Source organism: Mus pahari, chromosome 20 (genome assembly GCF_900095145.1).
Source record: "Mus pahari chromosome 20, PAHARI_EIJ_v1.1, whole genome shotgun sequence".
NCBI classification, from domain to species: domain Eukaryota; kingdom Metazoa; phylum Chordata; class Mammalia; order Rodentia; family Muridae; genus Mus; species Mus pahari.
In genome coordinates, this window is record NC_034609.1 from 5786661 (window position 1) to 5803300 (window position 16640).

A 16640-nucleotide genomic window follows, 5' to 3' on the forward strand; every position below is an offset into this window, starting at 1 on the left:
CACCCCTCCTGGGCAGGAAAGGCGCAGGTCGATCGGGTCCAAATGCGGGTCCCTCCTCTCCAGCCCGCACTCTCCCCGGCAGTGCAGCAGAGCAAAGATCTATATTCTTCTCTTAAGAAACCTTAAGGTGTGTATTTAACTCTGGCTGTGAGGTATAGCAAATAGCCTCTGAATAATAAATATTTTTATCATAATATATTTGCCACAACAAATGTCAAAAATAATAAGCTATGCAAGAGTGAACAAATCTAAAAAGCAGAAGCAAATGGATCTCTCATGGTGAGGTATTAGGAAGAAAAGGAGAGCAAGCATACAAGCTCTGTGCTTTTCTTCATTATTATTATTATTAATTATTATATTTAAATCCTGGTCATTGCCCCCATCTTGGTACCACCTCCCACAGTTCCTCATCCCATTCTTCTTCCTCTTTGCCTCTGAAAGGGTGCTCCCTCCAAGAACTCCACTGTCCTGGGGCCTCAAGTCTCTCTAGGATTAAGCACATAGCCTCCCACTGAGGCCAGACCAGGCAGAGCTCTGCTACATGTGTACCAGGGACCTGGCCTGTGTATGCTCCTGGTTGGTGGCTCAGTCTCTGAGAGCTCCCTGGGGTCTGGGTTAGTTGAGACTGCTGGACGTCCTATGGGGTAGCTCTTCCCTTCAGCTTCTTCAATCCTTTCCTTAATTCAACCATAGGGGTCCATAACTTTAATCCAGTGGTTGGGTGCAAGTATTCTGTTCTGTCCTAGGCAGCCGCTGGTAGAGCCTTTCTGAAGACAGCCATGCCAGACTCCTGTCTGTAAGCACATCATAACATCAGTAAGAGTGTCAGACATTGGTGTCCCTCATGAGATGGATCCCAGGGTGGAACAGTTCCTAGATTGCCTTTCCTTCAGTCTTTTCTCCCTTTTGTCCCTGGAGTTTTTTTTTTTTTTTTTGGACGGGAACAATTATGGGTCAGAAAGTTTGACTGTGTTGGTAACCCAGTTGCTCCTCTTGAGGCCCTGTCTATCTACTGGAGGTGGACTCATAGAGTTCCCTCTCCCCACTTCTGGGCATTTTGGCTAAGGTCACCTCCACTGTATTTGTTAGGATCTGGCAGATTCTCTCAGGAGACAGCTATATCTGGCTCCTGTCAGAATGCAATTCACGGCATCCACAGTATTGTCTGCATTTGGTGACTGTATATGGGATGGATCCCCAGGTAGGGCAGTCTCTGGATGGCTTTTCCTTCAGTTTCTGTTCCACACTTTGTCTCCCAATTTGCTCCTGTGAGTATTTTGTTCACCCTTTTAAGAAGGACCAAAGCACCCACACTTTGGTCTTCCTTCTTCTTGAGCTTCATGTGGTCTGTGAATTGTATCTTGGGTATTCTGAGCTTCTGAACTAATATCCACCTATCAATAAGTGCATACCATGTGTGTTCTTTTGTGATTGGGTTACCTCACTCAGGATGATATTTTCTAGTTCCATTCATTTGCCTAAGAATTTCATGAGTTCATTGTTTTTATAACCTGAGTAGTACTCCATTGTGTAAATGTACCACATTTTCTGTATCCATTCCTCTGTTGAGGGACATCTGGGTTATCATTCCAGCTTCTGGCTATTATAAGTAAGGCTGCTATGAACATAGTGGAACATGNGTCCTTATTACAAGTTGGAGCATCTTCTGGGTATATGCCCAGGAGTGGTGTAGCTGGATCCTACATTCAATTTTCTGTGGAACTGCCAGACTGATTACCAGCTTACAATCCCACCAACAATGGAGGAGTGATCCTCTTTCTCCACATCCTCACCAGCATCTGCTGTCACCTGAGTTTTTGATCTTAGCCAGCCATTCTGAGTGGTGTGAGGTGGGATCTCAGGGTTGTTTTAAGTTGCACTTCCCTGATGACTAAGCATGTTGAACATTTCTTTAGGTGCTTCTTGGCCATTCGATATTCCTTAGTTGAGAATTCTTTGTTTAGCACTGTACCTCATTTTTTTAATAGGGTCTTTTGATTCTACTTTTTCTACTTTCATTTTAGATCTTGGATGGTCTTGTTCAATTCCTTGTCCTGTTTGATTGTGTTTTCCTGTAATTCTTTAAGGGATTTTTGTACTTCTTGGTTTCTCCATCTGTGGTAATTGAGAGTTTTGCTGGATATAGTAGCCTGGGCTGGCGTTTGTGTTCTCTTAGTGTCTGTATGACCTCTTCCCAGGATCTTCTGGCTTTTATAGTCTCTGGTGGGAAGTCTGGTGTAATTCTGATAGGTCTGCCTTTATATGTTACTAGACCTTTCCCCCTTACTGCTTTTAATATCCTTTCTTTGTTTTGTGCATTTGGTGTTTTGAGTATTATATGAGGGAGGAATTTCTTTTCTGGTCCAAACTATTTGGAGTTCTGTAGGCTTCTTTTATGTTCATGGGCATCTCTTTCTTTAGGTTAGGGAAGTTTTCTTCTATAATTTTGTTGAAGATATTTACTGGCCCTTTAAGTTGATAATCTTCATTCTCATCTATTATCCTTAGGTTTGGTCTTCTCATTGTGTCCTGGATTTCCTGGATGTTTTGTGTTTGGATATTTTTGCATTTTGCATTTTCATTGACTGTTGTGTTAATGTTTTCTGTGGTATCTTCTGCACCTGAGATTCTCTCTTCTCTCTCTTGTATTCTGTTGGTGATGCTTGCATCTATGACTCTTGATCTCTTTCCTAGGTTTTCTATCTCCAGGGTAGTCACCCTTTGTGATTTTCTTATTGTTTCTATGTCCATTTTTAAATCCTGGATGGTTTTGTTCAATTCCTTCACCTGTTTGGTTGTGTTTTCTTGTAATTCTTTAAGGTTTTTTTGTGTTTCCTCTTTAAGGGCTTCTACCTTTTCCCCTGTGTTCTCCTTTAGTTCTTTAAGGGAGTTATTTATGTCCTTCTTGAAGTCCTCTACCATCATCATGAGAAGTGATTTTAAATTAGAGCCTTGATTTTCTGGTGTGATGGGGTATCCAGGACTTGGTATGGTGAGAGAACTATGTTCTGGTGATGCTAAATAACCTTGGTTTCTGATGCTTATGTTCTTGTACTTGCCTCTCACCATTTGGTTATCTCTAGTGCTACTTGTCCTCATTGTGTCTGAGTGGAGCCTGTCCCTTCTGTGATCCTGGGTGTGTCAGAACTCCTCAGAGTCCAGCTGTCTCTGTGATCCTGTGATTCTGGTATCCTGTGATCCTGAGATCCTGGGTATGTCCAAGCTCCTGGGAGTCATGCTGTCTACATGATCCTGAAATCCTGGTGCTACCAAGCTCCTGAGATGCTGTGATCCTGTGCATGTTAGAGCACCTGGAAGTGGAGCTTCCTTTGGGTGTTGTGGGACTGGTGGGGATGTAGTGCCCAAGGTCTAATAAGGGCATGGCTCAGAACTGAATTAACCTGTGCTATTGACTGGGTGGGGGCAGATTTCCTGCATCCCTAGATCCTGGGCATCCCAGTTACTCCTGGTGTTGGGGCAGACATTGTGGCCTCCTACCTATAATACTGGGTGTATTAAAGCACCTGGTAATGGAGCTTCCTCTCTGAAGTCTTCTTTGATTTCTTTTTTCAGATATTTGCCATTCTTGCCATACAAATCTTTTTTACTTGCTTGGTAAGAGTTACCCCAAGATCTTTTACAAGATCTTTTATACTATTTGTGGCTATTGTGAAGGGTGTTGTTCGTCTAAATTCTTTTCCTGTCTGTTTATCGTTTGTATAAAGGAATGGGCCTAATTTGTTTGAGTTAATTTTATATCCTGCCACTTTGCTGAAGCTCTTGGGCTGTAGGAGTTCTCTGGTGAAATGTTGGGGTCACTTATGTTTACTATTATATCATCTGCAAATAGTGATACATTGACTTCTTCCTTTTTGTAGGAGTGGTTTTTGATGCTTAGGTCCTGTTCTCCAATTGGTTTTTGATCTATCAGTAAAGATGTCATGGACCAATAGCTTGGCCAAAGGAATAGGTAGGACTTCTGCATGCTTCCCCCCTCCAACTCCTGGGCAAGCTAACAGAAAGAAGAGGTGGGAGAGAGTATTTGGCCTCCTTTTGAGGGAATGTCAAGCAGCCATGTGAGATTTTGGTTAGAATAGCCACAGGCTGCTTCTACAGGTGAGAAGTTGGGGATGTTGAGTTGGGACTGAAGGTGACTGAGCAACTGGAATTGAGTGCAGATTTAGGGTATCGAGCTGGGCATTCTGGGAAGGACACACTAGCCAAAGAAGATTGGAGGCACCCAGAAGTTGAACCAATAAGACAAGTTGAAATTGAACAGCTGAGTGTGTCCAGGATCTTCGGGCTTTTACAGTCTCTGTTGAGAAAACTGGATAATCCTGATAGGTCTGCCTTTATATGTTACTTGTCCCTTTCCCATTACAGTTTTTAATATTCTTGCTTTGTCCTGGGCATTTAGTGTTTTGATTATTATATGATGAGCCTATTTTCTTTTCTGGTTCAATCTATTTGGTGTTCTGTAGACTTTTTGTACATTTGTGACTGACTATTTCTTTCTGTTAAGGAAGTTTTATTCTATTAGTTTTCATAAAGATGTTTTCTGGCCCTTTGAGCTGGATTTTTTTTTTTACCATCATCTATTTCTTTTATTCTTAGGTTTTATCTTTTCATTGTCTCCTTAATTTTTTGTATATTTTGGGTTAGGAGCTTTTTACACTTTGTAATTTCTTTGACTGATGTGTCGATATTTTCTATGGTATCTTCTATTCCTGGGATTCTCTTTTTTATTTCTTGTATTCTGTTGGTAATGCTAGCATCTGTAGGTCCTGATCTGTATCCTAAGATCTTGGGTGCTGCTTCCCTTTGTGTTTTCTTTATTTCCATTTTTAGTTCTTGGACCATTTTGTTTAACTCCTTCACCTGCTTACTTCTATTTTTCTGTATTTCTGTAAGGGTTTTATTTGTTTCCTCTTTAAGGGCCTCTACCTGTTTGCCTGTGTTTTTCTGTATTTCTTTAAGGGAGTTATTTATATCCTCCTTAAAGGCCTCTATTATCTTCATGAGATGGGTTTGTAGGTCATTATCTTGCTTTTTAGACATATTTGGATATCCAAGGCTTGCTGTGGTGGGAGAACTAGAACTAGGTTCTGGTGGTGCTGCATTGCATTGGGTTCTGTTATTTATGATCTTGAGCTTGCCTCTGGCTATCTGGTAATCTCTGATGTTAACTGACCTGGATGTCTCTGACTGGAGCTGGCCTCCTTGTAGGCAGGTAGAGCTGTGTGACCTGAGTTAGAGCTGGTCTCCTTGGAGGCAGGCAGTGCTGTCTCTGATTAGTGTGGACCTCTTGTTTCTCTGGTTACAGCAGGTCTCCCATGTCCCTGGTTACTGTGGACTTCCCATGCCCCTTGTTATTGCAGACCTCCTGGGAGGCAGATAGGTTGTGTCCCTGGTTATTGAGGAGCTCCTGGGCAGCATGTAGGCTGTAGCATGTGATTGGGCTGATGATTTTACTGTGCTTTTCTGTAGTCTTATTTGGTTGTTCAGGTGCACAGGTGAAGGAAGCTGGGGGCTGGGTTTCATGAGATGCATACAGTGGAAGGAGAGAATGTACGGAGAGATGGGTACCTGCAAAGAAATTATCATAATTATTAAGTATGGGATTGGATTTCTATAGGGTGCTAAGTGATGTCAGAATGGAGATAGCAATGAAAATGCTGTGGTTGATGGATTGTAGGCAAAGGACTGAGAGAATGTCTACCTGAGAGTAGGTAGTAGTACATGGAAGGTCTTGGCTGAAGTATTGATTCTAGGAGCAGAGAACTAACTGCATGTCTATGTTTTCAATCTGTTTATTTTATTTCTGTCTCTTTTTAAAAAGATTCATTATTTATTTATTATGTATAAGTACACTGAACTTGTCTTCAGACACTCCAGAAGAGAGTGTCAGATCTTGTGGATGGTTATAAGCCACCATGTGGTTGCTGGGATTTGAACTCAGAACCTTTGGAAGAGGAGGTAGTGCTCTTAACCACTTAGCAATCTCTTCAGCCTCTTTTCTGTCTTTATTTGTGTAGCAAATATTTAATTGCCTCATACTCATGGTGGGTTTTTGTTTGTTTGTTTTAAACAGAATCTTTACATAGTCTTGGCTATCCTGGAACTCACTAGGTAGACCAGGATGACTTTGAACTCACAGAGATCCAGTTACATCTGTCTCCCAAGTGCTTTCAAGTTTTTAAAGATGCCCTTTTTCCTGTAAACTACATTACTTAGCAATCACTTGAGCAGCATGTATCTGACGATTTGGTCTGATCTTGCCTCTAAAACTTTTGAAAGACCTTTTTAGATCATATTTTGCTCTTCTTTACAAATGATGTCCCCTATAATTCTTACTATTATACCTACTACCTTTTAAAAATTTTGTCCATTCCATGCATTCTTATTCTACAGCTTTCCCAGGAGTTCTATGGAAAGGGAGTCACTTTCTCTGTCCCCTTCCATCTCACTGTTCAGGAAGTGAAGAGTATATTCTAAGGTTTCGCTTTGATTGTATAAGTGGCTCTGTTTAGTGGCTTCTCACCACCTCTCCAGAACGATCACAACATAGGCAGATCTTGCTGTCTACCTTTTGGCTTATTCCTTCCTGTGATACAGGCTCAAAGCATAGAGTTTAAGTTGTATTTATATTCAGATGTGTGGCAAGATTCAGGAGGTATCTTCAAATGCAGTGTGGGCTTTGTTCTGTTTTCCTCCAGGCAGAGATCCCCTGTGATGTGTTTGGAGGAGCTGACTTTGTGAGCTTACATCATGATACCCCGTTCCAGGCTCCAGGCTCCAGGCTCCAGGCTCCAGGCTCCAGGCTCCAGGCTCCAGGCTCCAGGCTCCAGGCTCCAGGCTCCAGGCTCCAGGTCCCACTTGACATCCTTCCCTTAACAGCATCATCTTTGAGGGCTCAGTGCTCCCCTTCCTTCCTCTCAACAAACTTTTCGCTACACCAAGTAATCAGCTCTCCTTATTTGACCAATCTCTTCTGTAGCATCTTCAGAATAGTGGAGCTTGGCATTTTTTTTTTTTTAAAAACAATGGTCCAAAAAAGATGCCCTTTCTGTTTCTCTCCTGTCTTACTACATCATTCACCCCCCTGCCCTGGGGCTTTAAGAAAAATAATTGTTCTACTTACAGTGATGGTTCAGGAAATAGTTTTCACAATGCTTTTAGGGAGGTGTACAGGCCCAACAGACACTTTCTGGTAAAAACATAAAGGTGTTTCTGATGCCTGGATAGTCTCAGAGATGCCCAATACAGGGCAATTCATCAATCACATGAATTCTTGTTTCCTTTTGAAGAACCGTCTTAGGGTTTTATTGCTGTGAAGAGTCACCATAACCATGGCAACTCTTATAAGAGAAAGCATTTAATTGCATTAGAGGGTACATTCAGATGTTTAATCCATTATCCTCATGGCTGGAAGCATGGAGGCATGCAGTAAGATGTGATGCTGGAGAAAGAGCCGAGAGTTCTACATGTTCATGGGCAGGCAGGAGAAAAAGCAAGATACTGGGCTTGGCTTGTGCTTCTGAAACTTCAAGCCCATCCCCAATGATTTACTTCCTCCAACAAGTCAACCCATACTCCAAGAAGGCTACACCTCCTAATAGTACTACTCTCTGGTGGCCAAGCATTTAAATCTATGACCTTATGGGGGCCATTTCCATTCAAACCACCACATTCCATTCCTTGGGTCCCATAGGCTTCTAGTCATATTATAATGCAGAAACGTATTCAGCCCAACTACAAAAGTCTCCATAGTCCCTAAGAGTTTTGACAATGTTTAGAAGGTCAAAATTCAAAGTGTCTACTGATTCACATGGTAATCTCTTAAATGTAACCCCTTGTAAAATCAAAATTGAAACTCAGATCACGTACTTTCAATATACAATGGTACAGGGCATACATTGCCTTTCCAAAAGGAGGAAAGGAAACTTAATAAGGAAATACTGGACCAAAGCAAGGCTGAAAGCCAGCTGGGCAAACTCCAAACTCTGCATTTCCATGGCTGATACTGAAGCGCATCTCCATGTCTGATACCAAAGCTCTCTACAAATCTCCAACTCCTTTCAGCTTTGTTGACTGCAGGCACTTCTCTCTCTTGGGGTGGTTCTACTCTCTATTAGCAGCTTTCCTCAGCAGGTACTTCATGGTTCTGATATCTGCAACGTCTTGGGGTCTCCAAAACAATCCAAGCTTCATCTTTTTAGCTTTACACAACAGTTTCCCTAAGCCTACATACATACCTACATGTCTTTCTAGGCCTGACATATGGTTTAGTGGCTTTCCTTGGTAATGGAGATTCCATAAGCCCCCCCCCCCCTTTTTTTGTAAACTTGACTATCAAGCCAGAACCTCATGAGTGAAGCTTCCAAGTTCTGCTGCTTGCTGGGGTTAGAACATGATCCTCTTGCTTAAATATATCTTCACCAGTTTTCTGGTTTCAATAGTTTCCTTCACTGCCTAAGCTTGCTTGTCATGGAACTAACTCACTCTGTAGACCAGGCTGGCCTAAATCTCAGAGATATGCTTACCTCTGCCCCCCTGAGTGCTGGGATTAAAGTGTATGCTACTATGCCTGTCCCAAAACTTTTTTCACAAGTTGGAAGCTTAGCTGGGTGGGGTCTTATCTTGAGGACACTACTATCTTTATTCTATTTAGCATTCCTTTTATCTGTTTATCTACATTTTGCATTTTGTATTTCTCAACTTGCTCCTTTTCTTGATTGATCTGCATAAAACTGACCACTAATAACCATGCCACATGGGCAATACGAAACTATTTTGAAATCTCGTTTGCCAATTCTGTTAACCCAAAACTCAATTTAGTCTTAGGCAGGTTTTTTTTTTTTTAAGGCAGAAAGCAGCCACATTCATCAACAAACTATCACAAGAATGGTCCCTAGGACACAAACTAATATTCTTCTCTTTGGAAACCTCTTAAGCCAGGTGTTCACAGCTCCAATAAGCCTCAGCACCCTGTCTTCCATTCCACTAACATGGCCTCTGCATCTTAGCAATCACTCCGCTCCACTTCTGCTGTGCTCCCAGAGCCTCAGGTGCAAGGATTATAGATGTATTAACTGGGTGTACGCACCCTATGATAAGTTGTTCTCTGCATTTAACCAATTGTGTTTTTCTGAATGATCTCTGCTGCAATGAGAAGCTTCTTTGATGAGGGGTAGGAGCTATTCTTATCTATAAGGATAAGGATAAATATCTAGGATGCAATTAGGAATTATGCTGGTAGTCAATCCTCTTTTAAGACACATAACCTCACTAGCTCTTAGTAGTTGGCTAGGATCCCAGTCCCAGGCATGACTTCCATACTGTTGAATAGGCACCATGATATACTTGCGTTTTTAACTACAGTGCCAATGAAGCCAGGTAACTATGGATTGAAACTTCCAGAATAAATCTTTTCTTCTTAAAAATTAACTGCCTTACATATTTTGTCAGAATAATGGAAAAACCTCCTAATACACCCTGCTGAAGCTTTTCCCAATGTTTATGACAAAGAACAGTGGCAACAACAACACTAGTTAGTGTTTAATAAATGCCTACTAAGTGCTATCCACAGCACTGGCTTCTTCTGTTTATGAATTGAGCCTTACTCTTCTTCCTAATTTTCAGAAAAGAAAATGCACTTAACTTGTTTTCCTAAAGTCTCCCAAGCAGGCAGGGGCCTGAGAAAGCAAAGGCCTTTAGTATAGACTCCAGAAACATTCCAGTAAGACCTTACCTGTATCCTTACCTGTTAATTTTAGTTAGATACATCACCTGACCTTTTATTATTCTAACTTTAAAGCTCAGGTTTTAAGCCTTAGAGAGTTTTATGTTTCTTTCACAGGACTCCACACAACTCCATAATCCTTACCAATTTTTTTTTTATCCTTGGGTCCAGACTCTTTTCCCTCTAATAATACCAACATGGTAGCTGAAACCCTATTTCCTTTCCTGAAATAGAAAGCTTGAAGAACTAGAAAAAAAAGGATGGCACTCTCTATTTGGCTGCAGGGAGGTTAGGCATGTATGAGTCATGTGTGGCCATAGACACCTGTAATGCCATCACTCAGGCTGAGACACATAGATCAAGGGCAACTTGGGCTACTCAAGAAGTTCCCAGACACTCGGAGCTTCACAGTGAATGTTGTGCTTTCAGCAAAGTAAAAACAAACAAACAAACAGACAGACAGACAAACAGACAAACAAAGATAAGAGAAAGAGAAAGGGGGAAGATGGAAGAAGTGGGGAGTGGACTTCCCTGATCAAAACCTCTATGGTTTGACTTGGTAAAACTGTCTAATTCTGTAAGTCCATACTGCCTTTTCTAACTCTTGGGTGACAAGCAGTGTAGACTGTGGTTATGCAATTACTTGGGTAGATGGTTAATTTATCTGGATTATAAAGCTTTTAAAGGCTTTCCTTGAAGGCAGAACTTGGCTTTGTTGGGGCATAGTAGTTCCACAAACTGTACGAACACTGATCTCAGTTAAACTGGGATAGTTTATTGAATTCACATCCCAAGACTGATTGACCACAGCAACAGCTCAAAGCTGTGCACTGGATATTTCTCAGGGTCAGCTTATAAAGGCTAAAACCACAAAACCCACAATGAACTCATACACTGGTGATGGAGGTGCTGCTCAGTGGTTAGTCCTGACTCAAATCATTGTAGATATAATAGTTCATATAGACCTTTAATTTTATGGGTCCTAAATGAAGCTTTTAGTTGTGGAATTTCTTAAGATGAACAAATCTCATAACATTCAGAACACAGCAGGGTAGGTGGTTAGTATGACTCTGCTCTGTCTCAAGTTAGTTTATTTTTTGTCAATGACTGGCAGTCATATTAAAGCAACAGTGTGAAATATATGGCTGGTGTGGAACAAAATGACTACAGCTATGCTAGGTGGGGAAGGGTCCAACAGCTTTCACTAATTTGGTCTTCCTAGAGTGACACAGTAAGGTACTGTTTGCTGTGCCATTTGAATTTAATCTTCATTAGTTTTTTTCCCCATAAGTTTTTAAAGGTAAGAACAGGCTACTTCAACAACCTCCCAAATTTCTGGCTCAAGTTAGATAGAAATTAATTTCCATGAGAGAGGACTAGGGTCCAGAGAAGGTAGGGCACTCTGCCCTCAAACTGATCAGGGAAATCAATTTCTTCTGACTGCTGTTCAGCAATTTTCTTGGCTTTGCCCATCTGCACGGGGTGAAAACTGGTTTACTTGTTTTGTGTTCTGAATGTATATATTGTAATGAGAGGAAGAAGTATAAGAGAAGCAGTTTTTATGTAAAGAAGCACACCAGAATTGGTTCAACAGATTTTCATTTCCATCCAGTGATGGAAATGTGACCACGTAGCTACGCTGAGTTTCTAGGAAGTTTAGGAAATGCAGTTTCCATATGTGTAGTATATTCAAATCCTTATAAATTCAGGGCATTTTAATTTCTCAGAAGAATATTTAGGGAGTGAAAAGTAGGGGATAATTAGCAGTCACTACACTTCCTCAAATATGATTTGCTGCACTATACATTATCCATGGTCTGGGTTGGCTTAGAGATTCACTAGTCTGAAAATTAATATATTTTAACAAATAAGAAACTTTATTAAATACTGGTCAGGTCCATACCTGAGACTCATGCTCAGAGTATGGCTCTGAATTACATTCGTCAAGGGCTTATAAAGGCAAGGCTACATACGACCTGTCTTTGTGTAAGCACACATCCTGCTCATCTAGTGTAACCAACCTTAACTACAGAAGAAAAGACACTTGGATTATTATCTTATATGGATAGCCTCTAGTATTCCTGAACATTATCTGTCCTTGGGCAACTAGGGATTACAGGTTAGAGGCATTTTTGTTTTATAGATAAGCCCAGTAATTTAAACTTAAAACATAACATTAACCATCACAGACATCTTAGACAGCTCACTATGTAGTCTTGACTGTCTTTCAGCATGTAGCAATCTCCCTGTCTCTGACTTGTAAGAACTCAGATTGCAGGCATGAATCACCTTATTCAGCTTTTAGCATTTTCTTATAATAACAATCCTTTATAGATTAAATCACTGAGGGCTTTTTGATAGTTGAGTAGATACCTATCAAGTTACTTTTTGTTGTTATAAAAAAATGACTCTTTGGACAGAATTTTTTTGGTACTGCCTTTTCCATTAAATTATGGCATCTTTAAAATCATACCTTGACTATCAGATTCTTCTTTATGACCATCATGATCTATATTCTGAGCTGAAACAGAGCAGTGTCCTTGGATGGTACAGGTTCCTCCTTATGCAATCTCACTACCCATTGTGATATAATGGAGTGGTGCCCTTGGGTCCTCTGGATCTAATTTGAAACATCCCCCTATGAGATGCTTACTGATAACAGCTGGCTGGTGTCAAGGCAGTTGCCTATAGAGTCCCTTCTCCCTCTCCTTTCTTGCTATTTCCATTATTTTTATGAGATTAGAAATGAAACGAAAACTATGCACCTGGCATAGTTCTAGGTGTTTCCCATATTTTAATTTAGTTCATCATTGTAAAAAACCCATAAAGATATTTTATTTCCCTCATCCTATGCTCAACCTAGGACGGCCAAGCTTAAGTCACTTGCTCAAGGTCACAGAGCTGGTTGATGTCAGAGTCAAGACCTGATTCCATCTTCACCAGTGCCAGTGCCTGTAGTGATTACACTACACTGCCTTTAGGTTCTTCAGACTCTGTTTGTTGTGCATAAGAATAAATGGCTCTGAAACGAGAAGACCTCTAACACACACAGCATTTCTGATCTTCAGCATGCTCTCTGATTGCTCTCCTGCATACCGATTAGATTGCAGGCTGGGCAAGTTCCACAGAGGAAAGGTTTGGGGAGACTGAGGCAGTTATGTGGCAGAGTACTGAGAGAAGTTGTGCTGTGCTGTGGAAAGAATATCTTCTGTGTGAATTAATGTGGCACCTGTCAGTAATAAATCTGATGGCCTATGACTTAGGCAGGAAATAGGAGGTAGAACATCTGGAAGGAGAATGAATTCTGGGGTAGAGTGAGGCACACAAGATTCTCCTGGCAAGATGTGAGGACAGGGATGCATGGTACCTGAACACAGGTAACCAGCCACGTGGCAGAATGTAGATAAGAATAAAGGGGTTATATTAAGTTATGTTCTAGTCGGATGCAAGCCTAGCTATATGTCCAAGGCATCTGTAAATATATTTTGAGTCTGAGTCTGATTTCTGGGAGCATGGGGCTGGAAGGAAGAACCAGACCAAAGTTTTACACTGTGCCACTGTGAACAAATGTGATGGGGGTCACGTCTGTACCCCAAGTCAGGTCTGACCACCTGTCCTCAATAAACCAATCAAAAGAGCCAAACTTAAAGTGGAAAGCAGAAACTGGCATGCTGGAGCAAGGAGGTCCAGAAGAAACCCCCCAAGTCTGTCTGCAGGGTCCTGAAATGAGCTGAAAGTTTAAGCAGAGGGCCAAGGATGGACATGTCTAAGCAGTACCAGAGGATCTGTGGTCCCTCCCATCACTGACCCATCACTGACTGAGAGTCATCATCATCCTGTCAGGTGATCTGGTTGGTGTGTTGTTAAATGTCTTTAATCTCTAGGGGAAAACATTTTCCTCTAATGGATGCCTTCTCCCTCTCCCAGCGTGAGAGTCTGGGGAAATTTCCATTTCTTCGGAGAACATTGTTTCAGCAGTCTTATAGTCAGACTGAGAGACACAAGTGTCTCTTTAGACTCTTCATCTGCCGGGCTAGGTGCACTAGGGGAAGAAGGCCAGGTACCAAGAAGGGGATCCAAGGTAGAACCAAGTGTTATTCTGTCTTTGTATCATTGGTGTTGGAAGTTGATCCATCTTTCTTTTTGGCTAAACAGTTTGCTCAGTGGCTCCTGATTTGGAACAAACAGAAACTGTTGCTTCACATATTCTGGGTGTTGGACAGAAAGCTTCCAAAGGAAGAAAGATAAAGAGATGCATCACACCAGTGCTTTCCTTTACTGCCATAATATCGAGGCTAACTCCTAAGCACTGGTTGGAGAGGGTGGAAGTGGTAGAGAGTGCCTCTGCCAAGGAGAAAGGTGCCTAGCTTATATGGACAGTTGGGCCTTATACACCCCCAAAAATGTAAAACACCCAGAGAAAGTTTCTCATGTAAGATAGAAACATGGCATGGAGCATTGCAGAATGAGGAGGTACTTGATGGTAACCAAGAGAAGAACCCAGAAAATTACACACACACACACACACACACACACACACACACACACACACACATACACACACGTTTTCTTGCATGCTTAACTTAAATTTTCAGTCTCAAAACCAGCCAAGAGCATCCTTCTGACAGCAGAGAGGCAAACCTCCAATAGCAAGCAAGCATTTTCCTCCTCACTTACCCACTTCTGTGTTGCTCGGGGTTTCAGAAAACACCAGCATATTTCAGAGGGCCCCAGTTTAGTATGAGACAATCCCCGCAGCTTTACAGAATCACAGACCACTGGCAGTTTTTAACCTCTGTATGTCATTAACCTGTGAAAACTATCAGTAATGTTCAAGTTTCATGTGCTAACACAAAATTGCAAGTTATGGAACTTAGACTAAAATGGGGAAAGGAAAAGGCCAAGGCTGGGTGTCATTAACATGATTTTGAAGGGTCTGGGCTCTGGTGTCCTAGTAGTAAGAAATGTTATATTTCATGACGATTGGCAGATATCATCTGCATTCACCTACACTCACCAGACACAAGCACCTCCTACTGCTTGTCATCTGACCCAGCTACGAGAATACAAAAGTTGCTTGTTCCTTGGGTCGGGTAGGTGAGTATGTTGAAGTGAATTATTGGTACGTGGCCAACAAATCCCTTAACTGGTACAGATTTTCTTAAATATGAGCAATATGGGCTGGTGCCCATTTTCAAGGCTGGCCTCACTTCAGAGTGTTTAGGTCCCTGTGATGATGTCACTAGTTTAAATGAGTAGGAAGAGATGGGCCAAGGTCAAATCCAAATTGCTTCGGTTCCTGTGAGAACTTAAAATTGGATTAGCATTGTCACTTTGGATTTGGAATGAAGCAGTGATGGAGAGAATCTTCTGTGCTTGACTTTGTAACTCTGGTCTGATCTTTCTGACAGAGCTGGGTCCTCCGACTCCATCACCTGTATGCAATTATCAGACAAAGGGGGATGCCCCGTGTCAGCTGCCTGCCATGTTCCTGCCACTGAAGAGACGAGTACATCTGCTGTCACAGGTGATGCCAGCTCTCCACCTATTCTTGGCTTTTATGTCTGGGAGTTTTTTCTCTCTCTCTTTTTTAATTCAAAGAGAAAATTGAATTCTATCATTTTACTGGATTGTAAAAAACACAACAAAATCTCTATTGGCAGAGCTGTCAGAAGTTTTCTACATGGTTGACTATTTGAAGGCTGCAAAGTCTGTTTCTGCATTTCTTTCTTCCATCTTCCTTCTCTTCCTCAAACAGTTTATTTTGCTTCTGATTATCATGCATTAATTGTATGTATTGATGAGGTCCAGGTTGAACGTTTTCCACACGCACACAGTGTACTTGATTAAACCCAGCCCCCCTTTGCCTACTCCTCCCCTGCTTCTAATCTTTAGTCCCCACTGTCCTACATTCTGGTGGGAAAACAAGAAGTTCTTATCTTTCTGCGCTTATTATTATTTTGTATTCCTCTTGCCTTGCAATTCTCAAGAGTGTGTCTTTACACTACATAGATTTCCCCTCTTTCCACAGCTTTCATTAGTTGGTATTTAGGCCTTGGTGAGCATTAATTTTATTATAAAACCTTGTTGTGTTTTCGTATCTAAGACAGCTTTCTTCTCAGAAGAAATGCCTGGGCATCTGTTACAACCTCTAATTAGATTACTATGGGCATTAAGATAGGTCTAGTCGATCAGCATAGCACGGGCATTAAGATAGGTCTGATCAATTAGCCTCCCATGGACATTAAGACAAGTCTGATCAATCAGCCTACTATGGGCATTAAGATAGGCTGAACCTTTGTCAATTGTTCACTTCCTTACACTGCTCTGTCCATTTCATAGTATCACTTCTTTCCTCTAGTCTTTCTCTTTTACTTTCTTATGACATTTTATTTATGTAGTCCCTACATCAGTGTGTTTGTGTGTGTGTGTGTGTGTGTGTGTGTGTGTGTGTGTGTGTACCAAGGGCCACAGTACACATGTGGAGATGAGAGGGCAATTTTCAGAGTTCTGTTTTCTCCTTCAATTCCAAGAACTCCAGAGATAAGATTCAGGTCATCAGGCTTGGTGGCAAGCATGTTTACCTGCTGAGTCATCTTCCCAGCCCCCTTTCTCCTTTCCTTCTTCTACCTTGTACACGGATAAGCTCTAGAGACCTCCTAGCCACACATATAGGATGATACATCAAGTCCTTGTGTTACCATCTAGGGGCCTTGATTGGATTCATTTTCTCTGCCAATTAAAGAATTAAAAGGCAGGAAAATCTTGAAATTGTCAGGTAGCAGTGGAGAAATGTCATGCACAGTAGACGGGAGTGGACAGAATCAGGGTTGAAGAAAGGAGTTTATTGGAGGTTAAGGGAATAGGTATGACACACACACACACACACACACACACA